This window comes from Mytilus galloprovincialis, chromosome 4, assembly GCF_965363235.1.
Source record: "Mytilus galloprovincialis chromosome 4, xbMytGall1.hap1.1, whole genome shotgun sequence".
Taxonomy (NCBI): domain Eukaryota; kingdom Metazoa; phylum Mollusca; class Bivalvia; order Mytilida; family Mytilidae; genus Mytilus; species Mytilus galloprovincialis.
Genome location: NC_134841.1, coordinates 60,242,513 through 60,267,839, shown reverse-complemented (window position 1 = coordinate 60,267,839; position 25,327 = coordinate 60,242,513). Strand labels below are relative to the sequence as shown.

Here is a 25,327-nt window from a genome sequence, read left to right as displayed (position 1 = left end):
AGAAAATAAAGAAATCTACAATTATATGCAAACCATATTCCAACACTGATTCTATTTATTTTGTTAGAATTTTTTATTGACTAAACATTTTACTTTTCAGGCTAGCAATAATTACTGCTTTTCGGTATGGATAGAGTTTTAGAATGATCATTGGAGCATACTTTTGAGGTAAGAAAGAACCATTGAATAGATTTATAAACTTGTTAATTACAGATTATGTAAATGCCCTTAAATTTTGTTTAAGTCTGTGACATTTAAGACAAAAGCTAGGCATGTGGGTTTCATAGAAGTCTAAGGGTGAAATGGGATTGGCTGATTTTTTATTAGCATGACACAGGAAAGTCAAGGGTCTGGGATTAGACGGAAAGCCATCATACTTGGTCAAATTGTTTTCCATCATGTGTAGTTGACCATAATGTACCACCACTTTGATTTGACAATTTTTAAAGAAGTTATGCGAAGTCTATCACAATTTTAAATATTATGACCAAAAATCAACTTCTGAACACAACTCCTCTAATTGTGACTCTTTTACAGAAAGCTCCTGTACGTCATTTGATTTTTTTCCCATCATGTAAAGTTATAAAAATAAGGAGATGTGGTATAACTGCTAATGTGACAACTATCCACCAAAGTTCAAATGAAGTGGATGGAAGCAAATTATTGTCACATTGATGTGTTCTCTGCATCTTCTTTCACCTTGGTATGTTATATATCACATATTTCTATATAATGTACTTAAAAGAGGGACGAAAGATACCAAAGGGACAGTCAAGTATACCAACAGTGATTCCTTTTTTACTATTTTCAATGACTAAGCATTTTATTTTTCAGGTTAGCATTCCAGCTTGTACTTACAGACTGATGTTGGAAATGGCTTTTAGAGTATTTTAAAAGGTAAAGAACTATTTTATAGATTTAAAAAAAAAAGTTCCCACAATTTTTATAATCTTTTTACAATTTAAAGTTCTCTGGAATGACATTTCAAGTTTTAGGAAGCGAAAAATTATTATTTTGAAGAGGGTGGTAAAGGGGGCCCTGAACACGGAAACACGTGAAATAAAAATCGCAAAAACATTGCACGGAAAACAAATATCGGAAAAAATGAGGCACGAGAAATACAATCGTAAATATTAATGGAAAAAGTAAAATAATTTATTAATCAGTCGTTCTTGGAGATCATCTAGTCATTATATAATGGACATGATGACCTTGCAGTCACATTTTAGCGTCCGCTAGTCGCAACTGATTTGAAAGAAAAATATTATTCATAATAATTAATTTGATAGCAATTTTAGATATTCTGGAGACACATAATTTCAAACAATCTCCCAACTGACTTTAAATTTAGTCCTGGTTTACTTTTTAATCAAATGTGGGACCGACACGAGAAATTAAGAGTACTGACACAAAACATTGAAAATAAATACAGGAGAACACGAGGCACGCACGTCAAACCAAACACGAGAAAACGAGAATTAAAATGTCAAAACACAAAAACACGTGAAATAAAAAGGCCGAAAACGTTGCACGAAAATAACCCTTTACCACCCTCTTTGAAAGTTTTTCTGCTTTAATTGTTATTCCCAGTTTGCTATTTGTTGCCTATTTCAGTTTCTTAAAATATTACAGAAAATTGAAAAGTGTATTTCTTTTTCAGATAATAATTACTGTGGCTGAAGGATATAATTGTGTGATTAATTCTACATACTCCTTAGAGATGTTGTGAAGGTTGTTAATATGTTGACAGCTTGGCATGCTCTCTTTGCAAGACATCAGATTTAAAATCCCCATTCTGACGGGACATGACTGCTAATTTGTATATCCTGCACTACCAAACAGATGCCTTACATTTGCAAGGATTTTACTGCCAGTCTGAAGAAGACCAAGAGTGACCATATTTCCCTTTGTGGTCTTTCTAACTCAACCGAACAGTTTCCAATATAATATGAACGGTTCATATAAATCTTGCATAAACAAGAGCAATAATGTAGTTGATAAATTCTAAAATGATTATTGTAAAGATTCTCCATTTTCAACAAGAGTGGAAGTTTTAGTTAAGGTTAGTGTATTGTGTTTTGAATTTTCACTCAACTTTCTTTTTCTCTCAAGCATTAAATGCTATTGATTTTTATTATTGTGGCTCAACAGATAAAATGTTTCTTATTAAGTTAACATTTACATTGGTTAAGAATGGAGAATCTAAAAATTACAAAAATATTATAAATTAAATTTTAGTATAGCAATGGTTTTATATGAAAACAAAAATATTATTGTCAAAATTGGTACATTGATACATTCAAGAGATTACATGTGAGTAATTGAATATAAGAGGTAGGGTATACAGTATGTAATCAACTAATGCAAAGGTTGCCTTATTTAATAAGATAGACAAGTTTTGGTTCCTACCGCACCCTCATCACAATTAAAACTACAGAAGACTACAAAATTCCCAAGTGATAATGTGTTCTTCACAATTTGTCACCATAAGAAGAAATTACAAATAGAGAGTGAAAGTAGGTATGACAGTAAACTGGATTAAGAATGTTAAATAAAATAGATTTTTGTAAATTTGGACGACAATTAATTGCAATTATGTACCATTTCAACAATAGAAGTAGTATAGACTTGCAAATCCGTACCATTACAACACTGGAAGTAAGTATGGTTGGCTGAGCGAAGCCAATTGGAAGCACGTACCTCTTAGTGAAGCTAATTGGGAGCACACCCTCTGTCTTGTTGCGAAGCTGATTGGAAGCAGTACATATATACCTCTGTCTGCAAAACCTAATTAGAAGCAGTACCCCTGACAGAGCGGTCCCAATTAGAGACATGTAACTCTGAGGGAAGCCAATTGGAAGCAGTACCTCTGCAAAATTTGATTAAAAATTATTCAACCAATTTTATTCAACATTCTTTTTAAAGTTCACTTTCATACAAACTTTTAAAAGTTTTAATTAAGGTTAATGTATTGTGTTTTGAATTTTCACTTAACTTGCTTTTTCTCTCTTCCATTAAATACAATGGATTTTTGAAGTCCATGGTTCAAGTTTCTCAAACATCAATAACCATTTCAAACCTTCTTGGAATTTTGTGAAAAATTAAAAGCAGAAGCATATTTTTATTCAAAGATAGTATCAAAAGCAAAACTTGGAATTCAATTTTTTTGTATCTCACTTATAAATTGACTATAGTTTTTCCTGACAGTCTTAATTTACAAATTTTAGACATCAATAGAGTCATAGCTTCATAGAATTCTATTAAGCCTTAACATAAAAGAAAATACCAAAAGTAATATTTAAAAATTTTCAGTATTTTTCTGATAGATGAAATTAGTTTTGTTTTGCATTTATGATTTACATTTAGCCTTTGGTTATCCTCTTTAAGACACCAATAACAGCTTAAAAACCTCCTTTGAATGTTAACATAATTATCTTTGCACTTAGACTTTTTTATCATGTCAATTAAGCATAGAAATAATCAAAAAGAATCAAATTTCTCTTTCCAATAGCTTCTATATGCACTTTTATATGTAAATATGTGTTATGGCCGAAATTGACCTCAACTTACAATTTTTTAGAAGCACCCCCCTAAAATTTATTTAATGCATAAAATAACAAGCCCCCTTTTAATATACGGTGAAATGGGATAAAGTCAACTTGGTTATCGGAATTTGTGATTATCTCCCCTTATTAAAAAGAACGTGCCAGTGTAGGAATTTTACTGGAAATATTTCTTTGTAAAGGAAGGCTTTCAATACAATTCGAAGTAGTAAGCTGAAATCTGAAAGTAGGCGGCTATTTGACATGCAGACATAATAACTTGCTGCCTTAACGTCAGGGGGTAAATAGAGCAAAATCTTGCATTCTCGCAATCTCCTGGCATCAATCTTTCAAATTACATTTTTTTTCATGTATGAAATTAAGGAAGTTCCTTTGCTTTGGGATATTTGTCAGATTTTCAGAATTCTCTGGTATTATTCATTTGAATGTCTTAAAAAAAATTGCCCATTGACCCCCATTTTTCTATTTATAAATCTTTTACATGTATAATGATAAGCCATCTGTAAAAGTCTCATTAAATTTTAATAATTTTTTAATAGTTTTTCAGAACTTAAACTTGTCAATGTCAAAGCTATGATAAGTCAAGAGAATAGTTTTACCGCAAAAATTTCAATGGTTTATATTTCGGAAACGAGCACATTGACCTTTAAATTATTTTTGCTCTTTTGATTCCTTTATAAATCAATATGAACTAGTGTTTTGACATTATTTTGAAACTGAGAAGCAAACTGCTTTCCCTTAAAAAAAAAAAACACCACATAACAGCTATGATAAAATCTTTAAATTTCAGCCTTTTCATATTTCATATAATTTTGTTTTTCTCATACATTGGTGACAAACATATATAAATTAGAGTTATCTAATCATCAGCCTCAAGTCTTTAAATAGGCCTAAATCAAACTTGATTTATCAAACACCTTGTTTTAAACTTAGAACAGTTTATATGCTGGTCAATGCCCCATATCCTCTGCAAATGGGATAACTGTAAAGAAAGTCCTTATAAAATGATGAAGAATTGTTTCTCTGATCCAAAAAATTGAATATAAGAGGTAGGGGTATACAGTATTCAAGTAATGCAAAGGTTGTCTAATTTAATAAGATAGACAAGTTTTGGTTCTTACAGCACCCTCATCAGGATTAAAACTACAGAAGAGTACAAAACTCCTAAGAGATAATGTGTTCTTCACAATTTGTCACCATAAGAAGAAATTACAATTAGAGAGTGGAAGTAGGTATGACAGAAAACTTGATTAAGAATGTTAAATAAAATATGTTTTTGCAAATTTGGACGACAATTAATTGCAATTATGTACTGTTTTAACAATAGAAGTAGTATAGACTTGCAAATCCATACCATTACAACACTGGAAGTAGTATGGTTGTCTGAGCGAAGCCAATTGGAAGCACGTACTTCTTAGTGAAGCTAATTGGGAGCACACCCTCTGCCTTGTTGTGAAGCTGATTGGAAGCAGTACATATATACCTCTGTCTGCAAAAGCTAATTAGAAGCAGTACCCCTGGCAGAGCGGTCCCAATTAGAGGCATGTAACTCTGAGGGAAGCCAATTGGAAGCATGTACCTCTACAAAATTTGATTAAAAAATATTCAACAAATTTTATTTAACATTCTTTTTAAAGTTTACTTTCATACCAACTCTCATTTTCTATTTATAATTACTCCCCTTGTTGACCTTGTGACATGCAAATTATCACTTTACCATTTAGTAGATCATTCTAATAAATTACTACAACACACGCTCAAGTATTGTTATAAGGTTAAAATATATTATTAATTTTAGTTTATACACCTTTAACTTAACTTAATAAAACTTTTTGACAGCTTAGGTTCCTCAAGATCTATAGGGAGGCTGATATAAGTTTGCTATCAAGGGAATATGATACAGTAACAGGGGAGGTAATGATGTCGCTAATGTCAAATGTTACTTTTAGCCATGTCAAATAGTTACATATCAGGAAAAGACCCATTTTTTTTTACTGATTCAACATGAAAATGAATTCATGGACTCCTCTTTTCAAAAATTACATTAGGTTTTAATATGTCTAAAGATTATTTGTGCCAATTAGAAGAAATCACCAATGGAATTTTTCTAAATAAGATAAATATACAGCCAATAATGATTTTTTTTTTTTACTAAAATCACGTATTAAGATAATTTGTGCCAATTTGAAGAAATCACCTGGGTGCTATAATTTAAATTAGATAAATATGCATCCAAAAATGATGGGATTATTTTACTGAAATAGTGAAAAAATATTAAAATGAATTATTTCAAAAGAATATTGGTACACAAATTTAACTTAAAACACACTTAATATGAAGAGATGATTTTCAAGTATTATTTAATTTCAAAACTCCCCTTATATTTGTCTTTTATGACAAAAAAGAAAGTATGTCTTTCCATTAGTTGGAAAAATCTAAGAAACCGAAATGTCTAGTATAAAATGTCTGAAATTTGACCACTCATCTACCAAAGTAGCAAATGAAGGTACATGTATTATTACGTATTTGAATTGACTAGGTGAATGAATGAATGTTTTTTATTTTCAACAAATTTTATTTAAATGTAAAATACAATAAAATATTTTTTTTTAGATTAAATTGTCAGAGGATGGGGTAGAATCATCAGTTCTTAAGTTTATGAATCTATAAGAACAGACTTTGCAATCATATCAGTTTGTTAATTAATATTTGTGGTCTTGAAAAATCATGATATCCTTGAAATAGAATAATTACTCATGGCACCAAATAGATTTGACTAGAAATTATTTTGTTATGTAGTAGTTTTAAGTGAAAATGAAAACCCTTAATATTTCTTTTAACAGTTTTGAATTATAAACCTCATATATACTTTAAAAAAAATGTTTTAATAAATGAAGAATAAAGTTTTTTTTTGTTTAAATTTAATTTGCTGATTTGACATGATAAATTCAATATTTTTATTTACATTCCCTATACTTGTAAGCTTTAGATTAGAAAATTTTGAAAAAGAAAAAAAAAAAAGTGTACCAGCAGTGAAAGGATTTATAATTTAAGAATGAATTCAAAGTTTTCCAATGTATATAGCTGCATACTAGGAATTGGTATTTGTTTACTTGACAAAAACAGGATTTTTATTTTCAGTCTTCGGGTCATGTATAAAAAAAATAGATTTCCAGAAAGTTGGCTTTTGAGGCTTGAACTTCTTTTCTTTACACTATTGAACCCCAACCAAAAAGAAACACTAGTTTTCTCCGCCAATTAAAAGTGGTATGTTTACAAACAATTCAAAAAGTTTTGCTATTTCAGTTATTATTTGGATATAAAATACTCTTTTACTTCAATAGAAACAAATCATCATAATTTCAATATCTCGGCCATCATAAGGACTCCCTTGTTAGAATGTGGGAGCCCTACAGTTTTCACTTTGTTCGTCTGTCTACAATTTTTGTAAATGCAAAATCTCCCCCCAAAAAGATAGGTAAATTAAAGCAATCTTTACCATTCACTGTGCTTCTAAGCACTTTGGTTACCCTTCTAGGGTTATGCCCCTTTAGAAATGGAAAAATTCCTGAATGTTTTCATTTCTGTTCTCCTAATGTAAGTTTGTCTCAACTAAATTTAAAAAAATGTATATATATAATGCTTATTACCACTAAACGCAGATTAAGTTCAAATTTTGGCAGCTTCACTTTTACAGTTCTTTAGTTATGTCCCTTTATAACGTTATATGCTAGCGGGGACATTTGCACATGATTGTGTATTTTGTTTTGAATAGTTCTCCTTTTTTATACTGTCCAAATTATATCTCCTGAGACCGTTCTTCCAAGCAAATAGTTTCAAAAAAGGTTTCCAACATTTTTCCACTACATTGATTTTATCTCATTTTAAACACAGTTAACAATTATTTCATTAATTATCATTATAATGATTTTCTTTATGTGTATATTTTTATGCTTATGAGTTGTACTCATGTATATTGTATGTATAATAATTCCCGAGGCATAAAAGTATAGCAGGAATTGATTGTCTTCTTGCGTATGAGTAATACATGTACATGTAGGTGTAGGAATTTTAGTACCAATTATTTGGGTTTTAAAGTGACATCTTTATGTATTTTAGTTCTAGTTTGAAATCTGAACATTGTATTTTTTGGGATGTTTAAAGAACAAAGATTTGCATAATTTTGTATTTTGATATTGAATTAGTTTTATGTAAGTGGAATGGCTATTATATATACAAACTTAATCGTATTTCTACTTTTGTACCAAATATTTTATAGCTGTAGTGCTTATGACAAGATTTCTTTTTAACTTTCATATTTACAAACAAAATTATGTTTTCTTTTTCTCATTTACCTAGTGAGGTCAAACACTAGGGTTTCACTGGCATTGACAAAAGGACACAGGTTTCCTAAAATAGGGTTTCCTGGTCGGACACAGAACATATTGGAATATGTATAATTTCTCACGTTTCGTAGTAAAGGGAGAAATTATTGTATATATGGTACTAGCGTAGTATTTTTATGAGTTCATGTCAGTAGATATAAGACACATGACTAACATTATGGCAGGAAATTTTTTTCCCTGAGATTATCACTTTCTAGCCCACTGCAGACAGGGCAACATTCAAGTTCCATTCATATTATGAATATACTTTGATACATGCATTTATATATTTTTCAAAACAATACACGTCCGAGTATGTCTCGTGAGACGACTTGTCGCATTGGGTCGCAGCATATATGACTGTTTCCTGACCCTTGGGTTGGACCCAGGTTTCCAGTTTCCCATTATTGGGTTTGTTTGGTTGTTCCTGGCCGGCGAGGTCGTTCATGATCGAGTTATTCATTTGTTCAGTTATTCAGTTTACATTCATGTCAACCATATTATATCTCTTTGTCTCTTGTTAGTACAAGATTTATTTTACTAGCTAAGTTGTACCTAATAGTATTTTTCAAGTATATTTCAAGGTTTTTGTTATTAGGAGTAACTGTGTAATTGCTTTTTTCATATGTTTTTATATATATATATACATATTAAGACACATGTATGTAATTATTTAATAAATTCTGTTGTCCACTATGCTTGCTGGGCTATAGGCAACACTATATTATTGTATCCATTTATGCCTTATAATAGATATGAGCGTATAGGGTATACATATAGTTATTCAAATGCAAAAGGTTGACATGAGATTATTTCTCTAGTACTGGTACAAGTTATTGAATTCATATTGTATAATGTATGTTTATATTGATAATTTGTCTTATTAAATGGCAGCTCACAATATACTGTACTCGAGCTAGTCAAGAAACATAAGTTGGTGTTGTGTTTTTCTTTAAGGAGTTTAAGGTTAAATGTATTTTGTGGAAAGAAGACTAATTTAAGATCCTATGTCCTTCAAGCTGTCTGAGTTATTGATAAAAATAAGATGTGGTATGATTGCCATTTAGGCTCAACTCTTCAAGAGAGACCAAATGACACTAAAATAAACAACCATAGGTCACGGTACGGCCTTCAACAATGAGCAATACCCATACTGAATAGTCAGCTACAAAGGTCATGAAATGACAAATTTAAAACAATTCAAACATTTGTTTTGTTATGCCTATATTTTTCAGGGAAAAAAGTTTAGGTAATGTTATATATATTTTATATATAAGTATGTCTGAACCAGTGACAAGATGCGTTTTGTTAAAATATTCTTTTTCACTTTTTTGGTCTTTTGGAAAATGCTGTTTGTGCTGTAGACCCCTCTACCAAGAAATTTGTTTTGAATGCACACATATAAAAAATTGCGGTTTTTATCCAATGCAATCATGTTTGAACGTTTTCAATTTAGACTTATTTATATTTTTTGCGTGTGAATAGACTCATATATAAAATTGATTTTACATAACCTATGTTAATACCCCTGCTGTAAAGAGTGGTATACTTCTAGTGATGTACATGTCAATCCATCCCTATGAACTTCTGTTAGAACTATAATTTCCACCCTAGGTTTCAAGTACAGCTTGAACAAATCTTTGGAAATATCAAGGCAATGTCATGGACCATAAAATGGAGGAAAAGTTAGATTTTTATAGTTTTGACATTAAAGTTGAACAAGAAATGCCCTAGTTACCGCTAAAATATGGGTTTCCATGATAATACTGCTTGACCAAATCAATTGAAATGAAGTGAGTATAAAAAAGATGTGGTATGATTGCCAATGAAACAACTATAGGTCGCTGTACAGCCTTCAATAATGAGTAAAGCCCATACCACACAGACAGCTATAAAAAGCCCTGAAATGACAAATAAAAAACAATTCAAAAGAGAAAATTTGCAGCCTAATTTATGTATAAGAAAATGAATGGAGAACAAATATGTAACACATCAACAAACAACAACCACTGAATACCAGGCTCCTGACTTGGGACAGGTACATACATACTGAATGTGGCGGGGTATATAAACATGTTAGCAGGATCACAACCCTCTCTAACCTTGGACAGTGGTGTAACAGTACAACATAAGAACAAGCTATAAAAATTAGTTGAAAAAGGTTTGTATAACTCATTAGATTGATAAAAATAAATCTAACAAAAACAGAGTGGCTTTGATGTTTTTCACATTTACCATTTACTAGTTATGCCCAATGGTATTTTGTATAATATTAAGGTATATATTTCTTTTGAAGTTCAGTAATACAATTTAGTATTATTATTACATACATATTTGTTTTAAGATCATTTTTTTTATACAAATAAGGCTGTTAGTTTTCTCGTTTGAAAAATATTACATTGTCATATCGGGGCCTTTTATAGCTGACTATGCGGTATGGGTTTGCTCATTGTTGAAGGCCGTATGGTGACTTATAGTTGTTAATGTCTGTCATTTTGGTATCTTGTGGACAGTTGTCTCATTGGCAATCATACCACATCTTCTTTTTTATACATAAATAATAGCGATGATGTGTTTTAGAGGTCAGTTTGTATATGTTGTTTCAAAGGCTAAATGGAAAGTGTAGGTTGTGTCATACATTTTCTGCTGAAAATTAGCTTTTGTTGTCACTTGGATTCCCTAGTAAACTTTTTAAAAAAACTTGTGGAACTAAGAGAACAAAGAAGTAAGTTCATGAAGGGTTAAAATTGGCCTTTAGAATTCTATGTTTTGTTTAAATCAGGCCAATATACTACAAATTTCACATACGAATAGTTAGGATAAAAATATTAATACAAAATAACTTGACCCCTTAAATATGAATTATTTGAGTTGTAATGCCAGTCTTGGTCAAATTTTCAATAATATGGTCTTCTACCTTATCGTTGAAAGACCTTTTGCTTTTGTTTTGATTATTGATATTTGTCTTGCGCAGATTATTGTTTCACAAGATGTCACTTAGATTTTTGGTATATGATATCGAACAGTTTATACGCTTTTAAACCTAACCCTGTTTAACCAAACTCCACGAACACTGTTTTTTTTTTGTTCACTACTCCGTCACAACCATAATTGATTACAACAATTTTTTTTTACCAAATTGCTAGTTACAACTTCAGGATTTAAAAGTGCTAAGAGCAGTGTTTATTAAACTTTGGTGACTGATTTATATCAATTAAGATAACCTCCCTTTTATTTTTTATAAATTTCTGATATATACAGAGTAGCAAAATCTCAAAATCCATGATTTTCCAACTTGAATTGTTTTTAGCAAATATAAATTTTTAGAAATCATAGGTATACTGAACAAATAGAGGTCTTGAATGACACAATATGGTAAACACCCTTATCTTGAAACCATTCAAAACATTAAAACTTGGATCTGAAAAATGCCTATTTTGCATTTTTTTCAAACTGTTGAAAAATACATTTTTTAGCAAATTTCAAAATGATGTTATTTTTCCAAGATGACATTTTTTTTGTAATGCCTCCAAAATGATCTTCATATATCTTTCTTTTACCAAGAAAAAATTGAGTATGTGTTTTTTGATGTTTAAAAAAAAAATCCAAAATTTTTCAGAAATTTGGAAAAACTAAGCTTGAAATTGCGGAGTGCAGATTAAAAGAAAGTATGCTTTTATATTCATCAATTTCAAAGTTTTTCTTTTTCAACTTTGTAAAACCATACTGATTAGGAATTGTATTGATACACAACCAATATTATTTAAAATAATATCAATAACAGTTGCTATGGAAACACATTACAAAGAACTTCACAGTTTGCTACAGACCACAATTAATTCCCTTTGTTCGTGATCTAGAAATATAGTTTCCAATAATTATATGGGGTATTTCTTCCTAAGTGTTCTGTCTACTGTTTGTTTTACTATTTAAGGAGTCCTATCAGTGAAATAAGTAAAACATTGAAAAAAAATATTGTTGAAAGTGAAAATAGCGATCTGGTCAAAAATAAAAGTAAAGTAAAATTCACAACTGGAAATCCTTTATCAAATGGCAAATGGCAAAATCAAAAGCTCAAACACATCAAAAGAATGACTAACAACTGTTATATTCCTGACTTGGTACAGAAAATGAGGATTAAACCTGGTTTTATAGCTAGCTTAACCACTCACTCGTATGATAGTAAGATACAATTCAAGAATATAAATGTAAAACATGAAACTTGAGATGCAACTATGACAGTGGCTTTTATAAGAGATTAACAGGAAAATTGAAATCAGTTTCGCAGCTAGATGTCATATTGACAGTTTTGACTACAGAACTCTAATGTAACAATAAAAAAAACAATGAGTCATTTTGTTCTTGTTTAATCAATTACTGCAAATAAGGTTGACATACCGGTATATTGCAACTGTAACATTGAAACTCATATAATTAATTGAAAAAACAAATGAAAATTTAATTTGTATATATCTTGCCATTGGACATTTTAAAAACAATTGTTTTCCAATATTTAGAATATTCTGATTCCTGTACATTATGATATCTGAGATAATAAACATTTACCCATACATATGACAAAATTTAGTCTAGACTGACTTTTAAACCATTGTGTATATTGCAATTCTGACAAAAAACAAAAAAAACATAGTCTAAATACTTTCCTTTCTCTCATTTAGAGCCTGTGTCGCTCATCTTGGTCTATGTGCATATTAAACAAAAGACACAGATGGATTAATGACAAAATTGTGTTTTGGTGATGGTGATGTGTTTGTTAAACTCACTTTACTGAAAAGTCTTGCTACTTACAATTATCTCTATCTATAATGAAGTTGGCCCATTAGTTACAGAGGAAATTATTTTGTTAAAATTTACAAAAATTTAAAAAATTTATGAAAATTTATGACTGTAAAGGGCAATAACTCCTTAAAAGGTCAACTGACCATTTTGGTCATGTTGACTTATTTGAAGAACTTACTTTGCTGAACATCATTGCTGTTTACAGTTTATCTCTATCTATAATAATATTCAAGATAATAACCAAAAACAGCATAATTTCCTTAAAAATTACCAATTCAGGGGCAGCAACCGAACAACTCGATTCATCTGAAAATTCCAGGGAAGATCTATCTTCACTTTGTAAACAATAGAACCCCACAAAAGATTTGCTCTAAATGCTTCGGTTTCAGAGTTATAAGCCAAAATCTACATTTTACCCCTATGTTTTATTTTTAGCCATGGTGACCATCTTGGTTGGTTGTCTGGGTCACTGCACGCATTTTTTAAACTTAAGATTCCTCAATGATGATTATGGACAAGTATGGTTAAATTTGGCCCTGTAGTTTCAGTGGAGAAGATATTGTAAAAGATTACAAAAATTTACGAAAAATTGGTAAAAAATGACTATATAGGGCAATAACTCCTTAAGGGGTCAACTGACTATTTTGGTAAAGTAGACTTATTTGTAGATCTTACTTTGCTGAACATTATTGCTGATTACAGTTTATATCTGTAATAATATTCAAGATAATTACAAAAAACGGCAAAATTTCCTTGAAATTGCCAATTCAGGGGCAGCAACCCAACAACTGTTTGTCCGATTTGTCTGAAAATTTCAGGGCAGATAGATCTTTAATTGAAAACAATTCAACCCCAAGTCAGATTTACTCTAAATGCTTTGGTTTCAGAGTTTTAAGCCAAAATCTACATTTTACCCCTATGTTCTATTTTTAGCCATGGCGATCATCTTGGTTTGTTGGCCAGGTCATCGGACACATTTTTAAACTGGATACCCCAAAGATGATTGTGGCCAAGTTTAGTTAAATTTGGCCCAGTAGTTTCAGAGGAGAAGATTTTTGTAAAAGTTAACGATGACGGATGCCAAGTGATGAGAAAAGCTCACTTGGCCTTTTAGTTCCACTTAGAAGGATGTTGGTTTTCTTGGTTGTTACTTGGCTCTTATTGTTTGGTTTCTTCTGTTAAGCAAACAGCTGTTTGTATAATACTGCATTCAGCTATTTTTTGCAAATAAATATGTTTAGTTACATCAGAATTAATACTGGATTTGTGGTCAAGCTCGAGACAACATTTCCCTACAATTATATGATTTGTCAAGGCTTCATCACTATCAAAAGATGGCAAACATCCATTGTTTAATAATGCCTGGTTTTCTGTTTTTTCCTGCTGATCTGATTTTTCTTTCAAGTCTGCAGAATGATTGTTTCCTATAATTGGATTGAAGCCTATTTGGTCTGGTTCTTTCAAAACAGTCAAAGGTTCGAATGGAATTGTGGGTATTTTCTCCTTTGCAATCAACGATCCTGTCAAATAAAAGAACAGTATGTTAACTTATACTTTAAAATTTAAACTTCTGATAAAAAAATTTAAAGTACCTTATAAAAAGTCTCCAACTTTGTTGGCATATTGTATAAATGATAATGTTAATTTTTGTTTTAACTGACATACAGTTAAGATGTAATAAAGCAAAACTCTCATATTTAAGATAAAATAATTAGAAATTAGGCTTGCTAGTTTGTAGGGCAATACTAATAAAAAAATTTGTTTTCTAAACATCAGATATTTTAGCTAGTAATAAGCAATAGCTTGTAAAAAGTGTTATTTAAATCAGGTGAATATATATATACCATTGTTTTAACAGTAATATTTTGCAAAATGTGGAATTTCCCAGCACAATATCTATTGAAAGAATACTTGTGTACATTATTGTGCTATAATTCTTTATGTTTGCTTTTGAGTTAATAGTCTTATATAATTTGTGTAGAGAACCTCTGGTAGTTGATCTTGACGGGTTTCTTTCTTTGATAGAGTATTTGACTTAACTTCTTTTTGTCAACAATGTAAAAATGATGGCGGTGGTAATAACACACTCGGGCTTGACGCTAAAAATATCTATTTTCACTTCAGCTTAATCATTTAATAAAATAATAAACTTAAGGTTATGAGTGTGAAAAAAAAATCCATTTCTCCAATTTTAAAGAATAATAATTAATTGCATTTTTATAGGAATTTATTGATGTAGAAACTGAACCGAGTTACTTACAAACATATCATAAATTATGAGTGAATTTGTCGAGTTTATACACAAATGAATTCATTTAAAAAGGCGTTTAGTCCTTTACTATTAAATTTATCAGTGGTTCTTTAATTTTTAGTAATTTCCAATACTTAATTTTTTGTTAGGTTTAATTAAATTCCTTCCAAGTTCTTTATAATAATACTTGAATAAATAAAATTGAGAAAGGAAATGGGGAATGTGTCAAAGCGACAACAACCCGACCATAGAGTTGTATAATTATGTATTTTTTTTACAAAACAGAAATTGTTTGATTTTTTAGTCTGACATCAAATAATTACCTGGACCATGAACTCCATGGGCTTTCCAAACACAAATACCCTGCTCTTCAATCTGGAAATTTGAGTAGGAACCAATGGCTGGTATGCCCTTAAAGTCTTCTTTGAAGGGTTGTAATCTACTACACTCACTCTGTATTTCACATGATATTTTTATTTACAATTGTTGCATGATAAATGCAACTGTTGTACTGTCGTTTAGTTTCAGAGATATAATACTAAAAAGTGCATTTGAAACCTATGTTTAATTTCAGCCATGTGGGCAGGCAGGGTCATCATACACAGTGGTCCCTGGATATCCTAGTGGTGATTTAAACCAAGTTTGTTTAAATTCAACAGTTGTTTCAGGGGAGAATTAATTTATCTAACAAGAAATGCAAAGTAATGAGAAAGTTGTGAAGTAGTTATGTTGTTGCGCAACCCCCCCCCCCCCCCCCCCACTTTGCCAAAAAAAACAAAAAGGTAGTAAAAAATTATCATATAAGGGCAATCTATCCTATTAATGATTTCTGCAAAATTCAGTTGATTGTGCAAGGGTTGTATAGCCAGCTGAGGTCGTTAAAAACTCTCTTTCTTTTGTTGTTGCAGATAGATCTTGACCTGATAAGCAATTCTACCACATGTCAGATTTGCTCTAAATGCTTTGGTTTTTGAGTGATAAGCCAAAAACTGCATTTTACCCCTATGTTCTATTTTTAGCCATGGCGGCCATCTTGATTGGTTGGCCGGGTCACCGGACACAATTTTTAAACTAGATACCCCAATGATGATTGTGGCCAAGTTTGGTTTAATTTGGTCCAGTAGTTTCAGAGGAGAAGATTTTTGTAAAAGATAACTAAGATTTACGAAAAATGGTTAAAAATTGACTATAAAGGGCAATAACTCCTAAAGGGGTCAACAGACCATTTTGGTCATGTTGACTTATTTGTAGATCTTACTTAGCTGAACATTTTTGCTGTTTACAGTTTATCTCTATCTATAATAATATTCAAGATAATAATCAAAAACAGCAAAATTTCCTTAAAATTACCAATTCAGGGGCAGCAACCTATCAACGAGTTGTCCGATTCATCTCAAAATTTCAGGGCAGATAGATCTTGACCTGATAAACAATTTTACTACATGTCAGATTTGCTCTAAATGCTTCGGTTTTTGAGTGATAAGCCAAAAACTGCATTTTACCCCTATGTTCTATTTTTAGCCATGGCGGCCATCTTGTTTGGTTGGCCGGATCACCGGACACAATTTTTAAACTAGATACCCCAATGATGATTGTGGCCAAGTTTGGTTTAATTTGGTCCAGTAGTTTCAGAGGAGAAGATTTTTGTAAAAGATAATTAAGATTTACGAAAAATGGTTAAAAATTTACTATAAAGGGCAATAACTTCTAAAGGGGTCAACAGACCATTTTGGTCATGTTGACTTATTTGTAGATCTTACTTTGTTGAACATTTTTGTTGTTCACAGTTTATCTCTATCTATAATAATATTCAAGATAATAACCAAAAACAGCAAAATTTTCTCAAAATTACCAATTCAGGGGCAGCAACCTATCAACGGGTTGTCCGATTCATCTCAAAATTTCAGGGCAGATAGATCTTGACCTGATAAACAATTTTACCCCATGTCAGATTTGCTCTAAATGCTTTGGTTTTTGAGTTATAAGCCAAAAACTGCATTTTACCCCAATGTTCTATTTTTAGCCATGGCGGCCATCTTGGTTGGTTGGGCGGGTCACCGGACACAATTTTTAAACTAGATACCCCAATGATGATTGTGGCCAAGTTTGGTTTAATTTGGTCCAGTAGTTTCAGAGGAGAAGATTTTTGTAAAAGTTAACGACCGACGACGACGACGGACGACGACGATGGACGACGACGACGGACGACGGACGCCAAGTGATGAGAAAAGCTCACTTGGCCCTTCGGGCCAGGTGAGCTAAAAAGGTCAAATTTATTTATGAGTGCTTATTGTCAAAACTGAAGTTTAGGATCTAAACCGTGAAACACATTATGTATCAAAATTTATTATTACCTATTTTTAGGTTAATAACAATGTCTTATAATAAAATTGAGAATGGAAATGAGGAATGTGCCAAAGAGACATTACTACCCGACCATAGAAAAAAACAACAGCAGAAGGTCACCAACAGGTCTTCAATGTAGTGAGAAATTCCCGCACCCGGAGGCGTCCTTCAGATGGCCCCTAAACAAATATATACTAGTTCAGTGATAATGAACGCCATACTAATTTCCAAATTGTACACAAGAAACTAAAATTAAAATAATACAAGACTAACAAAGGCCAGAGGCTCCTGACTTGGGACAGGCGCAACAATGGGGCGTGGTTAAACATGTTTGTGAGATCTCAACCCTCCCCCTATACCTCTAGCCAATGTAGAAAAGTAAATGCTGTTTGGATTTTTTAAAATTTTTTAAAATTTTATTTAAAATGGTTGAACTGACAGTTTTATTGTGCAACCATTTTCATTATAACTGTTATTCTATGTAAACTTAAAACTGAGTGAGTTAGGACAGAAAATTTGCAATTTTTTAAAGAAAAATATATAAACTATTACAGAGATATTTTATACATGTACCTTTTTCATTGCAAATGCTCTTTAAACATCATTTTCCTAGTTTATAAATCTTCTTATAGCTGATTTCAGAGTTGCTCCTGTTCTGTCGCAAGGTTCTTTGCCATTCTGTGACTCACAGAAATCATACGAAGCAATACTTCCATTTGCGTAAAGGAGGGGCATCATCTCAGAAGATTTGTAGTATCCTGCATTATCTGACCATAAATGAAATGATTAATCAGAACCTTTCATAGTTTGGATGCAGTTGATGATATCAATGATTATTGCAGCTGTAGTCAAGCTGTCCTGAGCAATTTGACTCTGGAAAATGTGAACAAACCCTAAACTTTCTATTACTTCATCTGATTTCCTGAAGGCCATTGTAATATGCCAAGGTAAGCCACGTTTGGCAAACCAGTCACTCTGGTCCTCACGATACTTTCAGGGCAAATACTTCATTGACCAGTCTGAGACCAGAAATACTTCATCCTGACCCATAGTTTCAAACAATTTGCTCTTTGCCTTATCTTGATTCTTACAACGAACAATATGCCTCTTTAAACTATTGATACTTTGGATGGATTGCTTGATTTTAAAACTCATATCATTCAGTTTTTCATTTTCTCCAACAATATTTGTGCACTCCACCAGTTTCTGTATTGATAAGGTTGCATCTTTAAGTTGCTTACACGAGACACACACTAAATTGTGTTGATGCTTGCAAGGATGTGCAAACTGTGGATGAATAGAATCACTAAGTGCATACATCAGACAATGATCTCCTACTTCACTATTTGCAGCAATATGCACCTGAAACATTAATGTACAATATGAAACATTTTTTGACTACTTCATGGAATATTAATTTTATTTTGGTCTCTGTCTTACAAGCATTAACCTCTCCTCATCTCTAGCTTGGTCTGTTTTTCAGATACATTATGTACTATAAGAAATATATATATGTTTAGTGTATGACATAATTTGAACATGTGCACATCTGTCTAGCAGGTGTCATCTGTTTTTGATCCAATTTTCATGGTTCATAGTTTGCTCAGTTTTCAGACTCTATAAGTGATATATGTAAGTCAATTATATCTTGAATCCCATATATGGTATAATGGTAAGGTGCATTTACATGTGTTTTTGGCTGTGTTATCTTACCTTAATCTCATTTGATGGTTCATTGGTAAAAATTCTGTTTTCTTGGTGAGTTTTGTTTCTAAGAGACTAATAAGCAATAGGTTAAATAAATTTGCTGTATGGAATGAATCAATTATGAACAATACAAGACATTTCATTGTGTTTACTTTTTTTTTTTTAAAGCGGTGATGTTTATAAATTCCTCAGACTACCTTGAAATCTGTTCGTAGATACTGTTTACATGTCACTGCAGAAGCAATAAAGAAAATTCTTTGTGTTTTCCTCAATCAATTATGTTCATCTTAGCTAGTTGGTCCAGGATATCTATGATGGTACAAATTGAACATCCTCCTTCAGCAACAAAGTAATCTTTGCCTTCAAGACTTGTTCTCACTTGTGCTCCACATTAAGCCAATATTCTATACATGGTGCTATCACTTAACTAGAGGCTCTAAAGAGCCTGTGTCGCTCACCTTGGTATATGTGAATATTAAACAAAGGAAGCAGATGGATTCATGACAAAATTGTGTTTTGGTGATGGTGATGTGTTTGTACATCTTACTTTACTGAACATTCTTGCTGCTTACAATTATCTCTATCTATAATGATCTTGGCCCAGTAGTTTCAGTGGAAAATGTTAGTAAAAATTTACAAATTTTATGAAAATTGACTATAAAGGACAATAACTCCTTAGGGGGTCAACTGACCATTTTGGTCATGTTGACTTATTTTTAGGTCTTACTTTGCTGTACATTATAGCTGTTTACAGTTTATCTCTATCTATAATAATATTCAAGATAATAACAAAAAACGTCAAAATTTCCTTAAAATTACCAATTTAGGGGCAGCAACCCAACAACCGGTTGTTGGATCCATATGAACATTTCAGGGCAGATAGATCTTTACATGATAAACAATTTCACTCCGTCAGATTTGCTCTAAATGCTTTGATTTTCGAGTTATAAGCCAAAAACTGCATTTTACCCCTATGTTCTATATTTAGCAGTGGCGGCCATCTTGGTTGGATGGCCGGGTCACCGGACATATTTTTTAAACTACATACCCCAAAGATGATTGTGGCCAAGTTTGGATTAATTTAGCCCAGTAGTTTCAGAGGAGAAGATTTTTGTAAAAGATTACTAAGATTTACGAAAAATGGTTAAAAATTGACTATAAAGGGCAATAACTCCTTAAGGGGTCAACTGACCATTTCGGTCATGTTGACTTATTTGTAAATCTTACTTTGCTGAACATTATTGCTCTTTACAGTTTATCTCTATCTATAATAATATTCAAGATAATAACCAAAAACAGCAAAATTTCCATAAAATTACCAATTCAGGGGCAGCAACCCATCAACGGGTTGTCCGATTCATCTGAAATTTTCTGGGCAGATAGATCTTGACCTGATTAACAATTTTACCCCATGTCAGATTTGCTCTAAATGCTTTGGTTTTTGAGTTATAAGCCAAAAACTGCATTTTACCCCTATGTTCTATTTTTAGCCATGGCGGCCATCTTGGTTGGTTGGCTGGGTCACCGGACACATTTTTTAAACTAGATACCCCAATGATGATTGTGGCCAAGTTTGATTAAATTTGGCCCAGTAGTTTCAGAGGAGAAGATTTTTGTAAAAGTTAACGACGACGGACGCAGGACGACGACGGACGCAGGACGACGACGGACGCAGGACGCCGGACGCCGGACGCAAAGTGATGGGAAAAGCTCACTTGGCCCTTCGGGCCAGGTGAGCTAAAAATGTAAAATTTATAATTTAATTCTAAAGTTTGAAGAGAGCAAATGAAGATAAGAATATCAATTCAATGTTTTTGTTCACATACTGAGAGTGAGAATAATGTAATTCTAACATAAAAACTAGAGGCTCTTGAGAGACTGTGTCGCTCACCTTGGTCTATGTACATATTAAACAAAGACACAGATGGATTCATGACAAAATTGTGTTTTGGTGATGGTGATGTGTTTGTAGATCTTACTTAACTGAACATTCTTGCTTCATACAATTATATCAATTTATAATGAATTTGGCCCATTAGTAAAAGAGGAAAATATTTTTTTTTAATTAACAAATATTTACAAAATTTACAAAATTATTAAAAATTGACTATTAAGGGCAATAACTCCTTAAGGGGTCAACTGACCTTTTTGGTCATGTTGACTTATTTATGGATCTTGCTTTGCTGAACATTAACAGTTTATCTCTATCTATAATAATGTTCAAGACAATAACCAAAAACAGCAAAATTTCCTTCAAAATTTCCAATTCAGGGGCAGCAAACCAACAAACAGTTGTCGGATTCATCTGAATATTTCAAGGCAGATAGATCTTGACTTGCAAAATAATTTATCCCCATGTCTGAATTGCTCTTAATGCTTTGGTTTCAGAGTTATAAGCCAAAATCTACATTTTACCCCTATGTTCTATTTTTAGCCATGGCGGCCATCTTGGTTAGTTAGCTGGGTCACTGCACACATTTTTTAAACTAGATACCTCAATAATGATTAAGGCCAAGTAAGGTTAAATTTGGAACAGTAGTTTTAGAGGAGAAGATTTTTGTAAAAGATTAGAAAAAATTACGAAAAATTGGTAAAAAATGACGATAAAGGGCAATAACTCCTTAAGGGGTCAGCTGACCATTTTAGTTACATTAACTTATTTGTAGATCTTACTTTGCTGAACATTATTGCTGTTTACAGTTTATATCTGTCTATAATAATATTCAAGATAATAGCCAAAAAATGGTATAATTTCCTTAAAATTGCCAATTTAGGGGCAGCAACCCAACAACCGGTTTTCCGATTCATCTGAAAATTTCAGGGCAGATAGATCTTTACCTAATAAACAAATTTACCCCCATGTCAGATTTGCTTTAAATGCTTTGGTTTCAGAGTTATAAGCCAAATTCTACATTTTACCCCTATGTTCTATTTTTAGCCATGGCAGCCATCTTGGTTGGTTGGCCAGGTCACGCCACACATTTTTTTAACTAGATACCCCAATGATGATTGTGGCCAAGTTTGGTTTAATTTGGCCCAGTAGTTTCAGAGGAGAAGATTTTTGTAAAAGCTAACAACGACGGACACAAAGTGATGAGAAAAGCTCACTTGGCTCTTCGGGCCAGGTGGGCTAATAACACAAGTTTAGCATTAATAGTAAGCCAAATTTGTTGAGACATGAGATTATCATGTAAATATCACAATATTTGAAAATGAAAATTATGTATCTACTGGTTTTACATTATATTCACATGATTATTTGAGACAAAATTAATTTAAGGTTAAATTGATGTTAATATCAACTACAAAAATAAGTAATCATTCATTGTAAACAGACAGAACTCAGGAATGTTAAAATAATAATAGATAGTAGTGATGACTGTGGCCAAATTTGAAGATTTCAGTAAGATATTGTGAAAAATTGATTTTGGAGGCAATAACTTGTAGATCTGACTTCGTTTAACTTTTTTGCTGAATTCAGTTTATCTCTATTTATATATAATTATACCTAATTGTGGACCAATTTGATAACGAGTCACAAAATCCAAGTTCTAAATGTTGTTAGATTCACCATATCAATGAACCCCAAAAATTCATTTTTTTATCAAATCAAACCAAGTTTAATTTTGGACCCTTTTGGGCCTTAATGTGGACCAAATAGAAAATAGGGTCCAATATCTAAAATCTAAGTACAAGTTTAGATTCAGAATATCATAGAATCCCAAGTATTAATTTTTTGTTAAAATCAAACTTAGTTTAATTTTGGTCCCTTTTTTACCTTAATGTGGACAAATTTGAAAAAGAGGACCCAATATTCAAAATAAGAATACACAGTTACATAAGCCATATCATAGAACCCCAAAAATTCAAAACTTTGAAAAAATCCATTGAAATTGGTCAAGAAATAAGCAATTTATACAAATTATTAGAAAAGTAGTCCTTCCTTTTTTCATAAGGAGCATTGTAATACAATTTCATAGAGATCCATTGACTTATTTGTTGACCAAATATTATCAATAAAGTTTATCTAAAATATATACCTAAGGGACATAAGTTTTTCTCAGAGCAATATACTTTATACTGTTGAATCACATCACTGGATCCCATACAACGTACAACATTTGGCATTTCATGATCAGTTTAATCTGACATTTTCTTCTTTCTCTCTCCATATGGCAAACTAGGAACAACATGTGAAGAAGTGATAAAATCATGGAAATTGTGTAACTTTACAGGATCCATTTTTTGCCTAGTTGAAGATGTAGATAGTGGTAGACCTGGCCCAACAATCTTAGCATGACTCTTTCCTGCATAGTATTTATTTTCAATAACGTCTCGAAGCATTTGAGAAACTTGATTATACAACATGGTCTGTGTCAAGAATGAAAGTCTTTTGTGACGCCTAGATTCAGCTTTTTTAAACGAATCAACTAAAGGGCCAAATGAACCCTTTGGTAATACTGGAGGTTTTTGTTCCTAGTCATTAGAACTCAATAACATTGTCACTGAATGAAGGACATCTTCTATATTTTTGGGAAAAACAGTTGTAATAATCCTCTTCTATGATTATCTCAAGTAATATATTGCAATAAACAGATTTGGAACTTTTTGAATACATATTTCAGGAACTCCTTTCTTCTTCTGAAAAACACCTAATCTCAACTGCTTGTAAAAATTCATTTATATGGTGAAATTCATTTATAAGCTGGAAACTGCTGGATGATTCCTAAAAAAATATATTTATTTTACAAATTAGTAAGTTAGTTAAATATGGAGTATAAGCAATTTTTACTTAGTTTATATAACTTTTTAATATGATTGATGCTTACAAAATTGAAAAAAAATAAAGTTGTAATTTTTATAGTTTTGTTTCACTGCATGGTTAACCTTTGAGTGCCTTTTTTAATGCACTTTTTATATTTAATATTTTTTTACCATTTTATTTTATGCATAGTTAATGTAATAAGTACCCAGACTTTGAGAAATTATATGAAACTTTGGAGTCATGTTTCTCATATTGCATAGAAATTTCATATCAAAAGAAGAATTTTGCTCTAATTTTGGCTGATTGATGTTATTCATTTGTTAACAGTTATATTGTTACTAAGTATAGATCCCCAAATGATTTTGACTGGAACTGGACAAAAGATTGTTTATTAGATAAAATGAGCATTTGGCGCAACATTGTTGACCTGAATATTTCACTAAAAATTACCCACAGTAATTGTTAATTTCAATAATCTCCCCTTAATGATTATATAGTTCTTCCTGCAATCCTCATAAGGTTGGTTACCGTTTACCGTTATATGAAGTTGCATTGAAAACCTTTCACATTTTGATTTTAGTTGAGTTTACAAGATAATTTGTGACCAATGGATGGAGAAGACAGGATGAGTAATATATACCACTCCCTCCCCCCCCCCCCCAAAAAAAAAAGCAAATCCTAGTTTGTGGAGATGGGGTATAATGTTTAAACAAAATTTTAAAATATTGATAGAGAATTTTTATCTGTTGCTTTTTAATAAGTTCATTTGTCTATAGAAATTAAATGTTAACTTATATAATTCAATAAACTTTGTTGATTTAAAAGACAAAACAGTTCACAATCTGTCTGATAGCTGAAATATGAGAATAATTACATTTCCTATCAATTTGGATGCAATTCTTACAAATATAAAGCAGCAAGCATTAGTTTTACTATGAAAAGAAAAGAAAATACAAAATAATACCTGTGATAAAAATTCCATGCTACTCTCAGAAGTTAAGCTACTGCATTCACTCAAATTCAATCCTCTTGCCTTTGTTATATCACTCTGAAAAATAAAAGGTTAGTGGTGACTTCATATGTTGATCTGGTATTTCCCCTTTTATATCTTTGGAATATGCCAGAAAAATCTGTTTTTTACAAGTTTAAAAACAGGAACAACTGTTACTACAATAAAGCTAAGTCACTGGCACATATGGTAAAATATTGACTCTGAGCGATCATGGCTGACCTATAGTTGTTTACATAGATCTATGGTGTACTTCGGTCTCTAGTAGAGAGATGTTTCGTTGGCAGTTATACCACATCTTATTTAAATTATTATTCAAGTAATAGTTTTTAGGGGTTCAATTCTATAGACCTATCAAGTACAGGTCACTTTAAGATATAAAATTTTCTTTATGTACACTTCGTCATTAACAGTTCGATTTGATAAAATAAAAGAATGGCAAACTTCTTAAAATGAGTACATTAAAATGAATAAAATTGAGAATGGAAAATTTCTTAAAAT

The 25,327-nt window shown here is 31.6% G+C and overlaps 1 long non-coding RNA gene and 1 pseudogene across 1 annotated transcript; one reads left to right on the top strand and one right to left on the bottom strand.

Annotated features, from left to right (window-relative positions):
• The first annotated feature begins 98 nt into the window (after positions 1-98).
• LOC143072592 (uncharacterized) lies at positions 99-8,881 on the top strand. Its single transcript, XR_012977247.1, has 2 exons — positions 99-168; positions 1,661-8,881. It is a non-coding gene; the product is annotated as an uncharacterized LOC143072592 (long non-coding RNA).
• A 3,417-nt stretch (positions 8,882-12,298) lies between these two features.
• On the bottom strand, positions 12,299-19,473 carry LOC143071059 (uncharacterized; annotated as a pseudogene).
• Between the last annotated feature and the right edge of the window lie 5,854 nt (positions 19,474-25,327).